Consider the following 7,433-nt stretch of genomic DNA (forward strand, 5'->3'; position numbering starts at 1 on the left):
CCGGGACCGACAGCGTCGCCGACCCCGGGACCGCCAGCGACGAAAGACGCTGCTGAAGCCGCGCCGCCCGCTCCGCTTGGGCTGGCGGCGTGCCACGCCGCGGGGGAAACTACACCCCCCGCGCCGCTCGCTGCGGGCGGGGAGCGCCCGCAGGGCACAGCGGCTCCCATCGCCGCGCTGCCTGAAGCCGACTCAGCAGCGACTTCGCTCTGTGATCCACCGCCGCCGGCAGAAGCAGGCAGCCTTGTGCTGGACACCACATCCAGCCTGTTTGTTTCAGAGCCTGCATCCAGCCCACCACTCCCTCCGCTTCCCCCAGACTCCCCCGAGCTCTGTCCCACTGAGGCAGAGGCAGCGGGAGGGAACTCCGGCTTGGTCCGCAGCAGCGTCACTGCTGCTGCTACCGTGGCTGGGGATGGGGGTGGGGCCGCGATTCAGTCCATTGTATCCCGCGGCAGGACGGACACACTGAGAGCGAGGAGCAGCCCCTTGTAATGGGCAGGCATGAGTAGTGCCAAGATCCCCAAAATCAGTGTGAAAAACGCCAATCACTTGGTTTTTAAAATTTTTAAAGTTTAATAATAATAAAATGGTTATAAAAATAGTAATACAATTAGACTAATAAAAATTTAGAGTTAGGACAATTACAAGACAATAAAAAGCAAAGAATTACGGACGTCCGGATGCTCTCGGGCACTTAAGCCACGACAAGCATGCCTTGTGAACAAAGGAATAACCTTAAAAGCAATAGCCTGTTGCATATACAAAACACTTCATGATTATGCATATATTTTATTTAAAACAAGAAATTCGTCTGGTACTTGTCAAAAAGTTTCTGTTAATTCCCAGGCGCCTTCGAGTCTAAGTCAGGCTTGAAGAAGTTCGTTTCTGTTGATAAGGAAAGCCATAAATTCCTCTCCTCTGGAAAATTTAGAGGTTTCTGTAATTGTTATCTTTGTGCGAAGAATTCCTTGATTATCCCATCTCTTTCTTGAGCTAGTTATAAAGTATCTTACATAGTATAGTTTCTATTTTAACACTGTGGTATAACCTAAAAATAAATTCAAAACACTACTTGAGAGAATTAATACAGCATAACTTTCCTACATTACACATATAATATTCATTGTGACATTTGCGAAAAGCCAGTCATAAAATATGCATTTTTCACACCAGGATGGAATTTTATATTCCCGGGAAAACCTCCCCTGCCCGCGTCCCGCGCGTCCTGCTCCTGTTCGCAGAGCGGGAGAAGCGGGGTCCCGTGAAGCTGTGGCTTCATCCATGGCCAGGTGGGGTGGGGGGAGGGCGAAAAGCCGGAGGAATTGCCGGGATTCTTGCAGCCTGGTGGAGGCGTGCACGGAAATATAAAGTTAGAATAGGTCGTCCATCTGTGGGTGGCCATGGAGTGTCCCAGGGACCCCAGATTCAGGGTCCCCAAATGATACCTATGAGAAGCTGGGGGGAGGGACCGAGCCGCGTGGATCCTGGCTCGGCAGAGAGCCTGGGCTCTCCGCCCCCCCGGCCAGGTGTGGGACGCTTGGCTCGGCCCCCTGGACCGGGTCCTCCGCCTCGCAGAACACCGCAGGGTCCTAGAGCCCGCAGGTGCTGCTGGTTTTTCAAAAAAAAAAAAAAAAAAAGGGGGAAAGAGCTAACAGCTCAAAGTACTGGAAAGCCACGACAGCCTCGGCCCAAGTGATTGAGTTAAGGGCTGTGGCCATGGCATTTCAGAAATTTCATGGCATTTCATATGTCACTCAAGTGGTTCATTGAGGACATGACTGCATGGGCCAAAAGCCTTGCATGATTCTTCTATCAAGTGCACACACCTTGCAAAAGCAATTTGATGAATGCCAACCAAGGCTTGACCTGCTGCACCTTACTGGCTGGGATAAATCCCAGAGGCCTAAAGGCTTTGCAGCTGTGGCAAACAGATGTTACTCATCTTGCCAAATTCCGAATTTGGCTGATTTGGGTATGTGCACATGTTTGTTAATGCCTTCTTTTCTGTCATGTGGGCATCTGCTCACACTGGGAAATGGGTTTTGACAAGTTGGACTGCCACTCCTTTGGCAGACTGACAATGAGTTGTTACTATCTTGGAGGTGGTAACTGATTTCTTGAAATTTATACTATGAGTTTGGAATCTCTTCGACTGTTCTGAGTCAATATCCAAATTGAGGTTTTGATTGATTTGAGTTGATAAGGCTCTTGAGCTGTGTTTGTTCTCTTTCCTGCAAGGGCCCTGCAGGAGGGCACAAACACCGCCTTTTCTTTTTCCTTTTTTCTTTTTTTAAACAAAACGGAGGAAATGTGGATATTCTCAGCTCAGTCAGAGAGAAAGAGAAAGGTTTTTTAACCAGGCAAGAGCCTGGGAAACAGCTGGGAAAAAATGTAAATAATTCTCTAATCTATCTTGTTATTCACATTGTTTATAGCTATGTTCTGCTAATGTGCATCATTCACTGCACACCAATGGTGTGACATGTTTTTACCCTAAGACCGATGAAATGAGTCTTCTCGATGTTCTCTATATATAGAGTGGTACTTTTGAAATAAATGGAGAGTTCATTTTCTTAGCCTCCTGATCTGGAGTTCTCTGTTCCCGTCCTGCTCAACAGCGTCAGACAAACCCAAATTCAGTGACAAGCAAAGAATAGCCAGCAACCCCTTAATCTTTGTGCATGAAGTCCCAGGCGAAGACACAGGATTGTGTAAGTACCTTTCAGTAGTCCTTCGGGGCTACTGAGGTTGCCCCGTTTAAAGGGAACAGGGGCCGCTCGGTTGGGGTTGGGATCCCGGAGTGTGATGAGTGAGACGTCTCTGTGAGACGACGCGAGTGTGGACCTCATAGTAGTGCATTTCCCACACCCGGCGACGGGCTGGGCCACGAATTGAGGCAAGCGTGGAGGTGTATGTAAGAAGGCACTCCAGAAGATGGGACAGAGGAAAAGCAAGCCCTCTGGTCCCATGGGTGGGGGAACCCCTGTAAAGCTTCCCCAAATATAGCCCATTAGGACTAATGATTAAAAATTGGGATGCCTTCCCCTCCAGGAAAGGAAAGGACAAGGTGAAAATGGTGCACTACTGCATGGAGGTTTGGGGAGGGAAACAAATAAGAGGGGACCATTTGTATTGGCCAGTGTTTGGCTCACTTGAGGATTGAATATGTCAGGCTTTAAATATTTATGTGAATTCTAAAGAGCCCTTTAACTTAGAGGAAAGTGAGTATGCCTCCCTCTGGATAGTGGGGGAAACTCGCACTAAGTTGTTTGCACTTAGTACTAGGGAGAAGAAGAAAAGATCGAAAGAGGATACAGACTTATCCGATTCCACCCCTCCACCCTACATACCTCCTCCCCCTCCACCACTTCCCCCCCCCCGCCCCGTTCTCCTCCCCAGAACCTTTACCCACCCCTACCTCCACATTCACCACAACATCCTGAACCCTCTGCCCCGGTACAAGATGACTCGGAGGGGGATGAGTTGAATGTTGAGCTCCAGGGGAATAACCAGTGGGTAACTAGAAGCCAGACTAGGAAAAGGCGGGAGGAGGGGTCATACGAAGCAGGAATGTCGACAAAGGATGTCTGATGAAAAACAGTTTCATGAAGACTAGGGGTGTCAGGGGCTTTATTGGCTGGGGACACGGGAGAGAACGGATCCCCTGGTAAAGGTTAAACTAGGTCCCCAGCAACAAGAGTATGAGTTCCTTGTGAACTCGGGGGCAGGAAGGTCGACTGTCCAAACCCTTCCCCAGGGGTGTAAAGTATCATCCGAAACAACACAGGTAGTCGGGGCCAAAGGGGAACCTTTTGGAGTACCTGTAATAAAAGATATTTTTCTTGAAACCCATTCTAAAGTAGGGGTGGGCTCATTCCTACTAGTTCCAGAAGCAGACTATAATCTCTTGGGGCGAGATTTAATGGTAGAATTAGGAATTGGAGTAGATATAATAGAAAATAGGTTAAGTGTTAAATTGCGCCCCTTACGAGCTGTGGATAAAGCAAAGATAAACTCTGAAGTTTGGTATACCCCTGACACGGTGGGAAGATTGGAAATTGAACCCTTTGAAGTAACCATTAGGAACCCTGAGGTTCCCGTAAGGGTCAAACAGTATCCTCCATCCAATGAAGGGAGACGAGGATTGAAACTGGAAATAGACAGGCTCTTAAGGCAAGGATTGCTTGAACCATGTATGCCCCCTTTTAACACCCCCATTTTACCAGTAAAGAAACTGGATGGCAGCTACAGGTTGGTACATGATCTGAGGGAGATAAATAAGAGAAATACTGAGAGATTTCCCGTGGTTGCCAACCCCTACACACTTTTAAGTCAATTGGGACCCGAGAATCAATGGTATAGTGTAATACATTTGAAAGATGCTTTCTGGGCTTGTCCCGTTAAAGAAAATTATAGAGATTATTTTGCTTTGGAATGGGAAGACTCGGACACACATAGGAAGCAGCCATTGAGATGGACTGTGCTTCCCCAAGGGTTTACTAAATCCCCTAATTTGTTTGGACAGGCTTTGGAACAGATCCCAAGAGATTATACACTGGGGGAAGAGACAACTCTAATACAATATGTAGATGATTTATTAGTTGCAGGAAAGGAAGAAGAAGCAGTAAGGCAAGAAAGTATAAAATTGCTAAATTTCCTTAGCCTAAGAAGACTAACAGTATCAAAATCTAAATTACAATTTGTTGAAGAGGAGGTGAAATATCTAGGACACAGATTGACTAAGGGAACAAAAAAAGACTGGATCCTGAAAGAGTCCAGGGAATACTTTCACTTCAGGCGCCCCGGACAAAAAGACAAGTAAGGCAAATATTGGGACTTTTGGGATACTGTAGACAATGGATAGAGAATTTCAGTGGAAAGGTTAAATTTCTTTATGACAAACTAACCAAAGACGGATTATTAAAGTGGTCCTCAGAGGATGAGGAATGACTGAAGGTCCTTAAGACCAAACTAGTGAACGCTGCTGTCTTCGGTCTTCCAGACCTTAAGAGACCCTTTTATTTATTTGTTGATGTAAGTGAAGGGACAGCACATGGGGTTTTGGCCCAAGACTGGGCTGGAAGTAAGAAACCCGTGGCATATTTATCCAAAATCCTCGATCCCGTTAGTCGGGATTGGCCTACCTGCCTACAAGTAGTAGTAGCAGCAGCTCTTTTGGTGGAAGAAACAGGCAAGATTACCTTTGGGGGAGAACTGTGAGTTATGTCACCCCATAACATAAGAGGAGTATTACAGCAGAAGGCAGAGAAATGGATTACAGATGCTAGACTTTTAAAGTATGAAGGTATTTTGATATCGTCTCCTAAATTATCCATAGAAACCACAAATTTGCAAAACCCTGCCCAATTTTTGTATGGGGATCCAACCTCTGAGCTTGCCCATGATTGCCTCCAACAAATAGAGGAGCAAACAAAGACCCGACCAGATCTAGAAGAAGAAGAATTAGAGCTCGGAGACCGATTATTTGTAGATGGGTCATCCTGGGTTGTAGAAGGGAAATGAAAGTCTGGGTATGCTATAGTAGATGGAAAAACCTTGAAGGTAGTTGAATCTGGTCCCCTAAGCCCTAGCTGTTCCGCTCAGGCATGTGAGTTATATGCAGTACTTAGAGCATTAGAACTATTGAAAGGGAAGGAAGGAACCTTTTATACTGACTCTAAGTATGCTTGTGGGATAGTGCACACCTTTGGGAAAATTTGGGAGGAAAGAGGGTTAATAAACTCCCAGGGAAAAGGACTGATTCACGAAGAATTAATAAAGGAAATTTTGCGAGCCCTACGATACCCGAAGAAAATAGCAGTGGTACATGTGCGAGGGCATCAGGCAGGGATAGGAACTATAGTAAGAGGAAACAACCTAGCTGATCAAGAGGCGAAAAGAGCAGCATTGCTGACGCTAACATACAAACCAGTGATTATGCGGAGGGAAGATTGTACCACCTGTTGAGAAGATCTAGAAACAACACCTTGCTGGTCATGTTGGAAAACGTATGGAGTAGATTCCATATGATGCGCCTGCGGAAATCCTAAAAAAAAGCATTGTTGGTTTCATGGTGTAAAATATATCTTAACATTCACCACACAAGAAAAAGAAAGATTGGATCAAATGGGAGTGCGGGAAAAAGAGGAAGGCAAATGGGTTTTACCCGATGGCCGAGAGGTGCTCTCTAAAGCAACGGCCTTAAGGATATTGCAAGCAATACATAATAAAACTCATTGGGGAACTCAGGCGTTAATTGATCAGTTTGCCATTAAATACATGTGTATAGGGATATACAACTTAGCTAAACAGGTAACACAGCAATGTTTAACATGCCAAAGGGTAAACAAACAACAGCAAAGAGAGAGGGTGATGGGCGGAAGGGAACTAGCTCGAAGACCTTTTTCACACGTACAAGTGGATTTTACAGAGCTACCTAAAGTGGGGAGATATAAATACCTGCTAGTGATGGTAGATCATTTGACTCATTATGTGGAAGCGTTTCCCACAGGAAGGGCCACCACGCAGGCAGTAGTAAGACTACTCTTGGAGGAGATAATCCCCAGGTATGGACTAATAGAAATAATAGATTCAGATCGAGGCCCCCATTTTGCATCTAAAGTAGCAAGGGAGGTCTTTACAGCCTTAGGCACTCAGTGGAAGTACCACACCCCCTGGCACCCACAAAGTTCGGGAAGAGTAGAACGAATGAATGGGGAAATTAAGAAGCCATTAACTAAGTTGATGATGGAAACCAAAATGTCTTGGGTAAAATGCTTGCCCCTAGCCTTGCTAAATATTCGTACACAACCCCGAACTGATGTGGGAATCTCCCCCTTTGAAATGTTATATGGTATGCCATATGATTTGGAAGCTCCTGTTGACCATCCTTGTATAGATAACTCACAGATCAACAATTACCTTATACAAATTATGAATAGAAGGAAGGAATTGAGGGAAAAAGCACTTCTAGTTCAGAGACCACCCCTGGACTTGGCAATGCATAAAATTAAGCCTGGGGATAAAGTACTTATTAAATCATGGAAAGAAAACTCTTTAACACCTCGTTGGGAAGGCCCGTATGTTGTCTTGCTTGCTACAGAAACTGCGATACGAACTGCCGAAAAAGGGTGGACTCATGCGAGCCAAGTAAAAGGACCAATCACTTTGGACGATCACTGGAAAATCACAAGTCAGCCGGGAGATACAAAGGTCACTCTGAAGAGGAACTAATGGACTCAGTACCGGTAGTACAGACTAACCATATAGGAGACCAAAAAAGATATACCTACCCCCTTGTTAGTGATTATACGGTTGTTTGCGAAAGAACAGACTGTGAATGTTACCCTTTTGTATGCTTTATTTGTAAAATTTGCCAAGAACGGTGGTGGGTCCATTGCCAGAACGGGAGACCACCTACCGGAATCTGT

Source organism: Vidua macroura (assembly GCF_024509145.1).
Source record: "Vidua macroura isolate BioBank_ID:100142 chromosome W unlocalized genomic scaffold, ASM2450914v1 whyW_random_scaffold_30, whole genome shotgun sequence".
NCBI classification, from domain to species: Eukaryota; Metazoa; Chordata; class Aves; order Passeriformes; family Viduidae; genus Vidua; species Vidua macroura.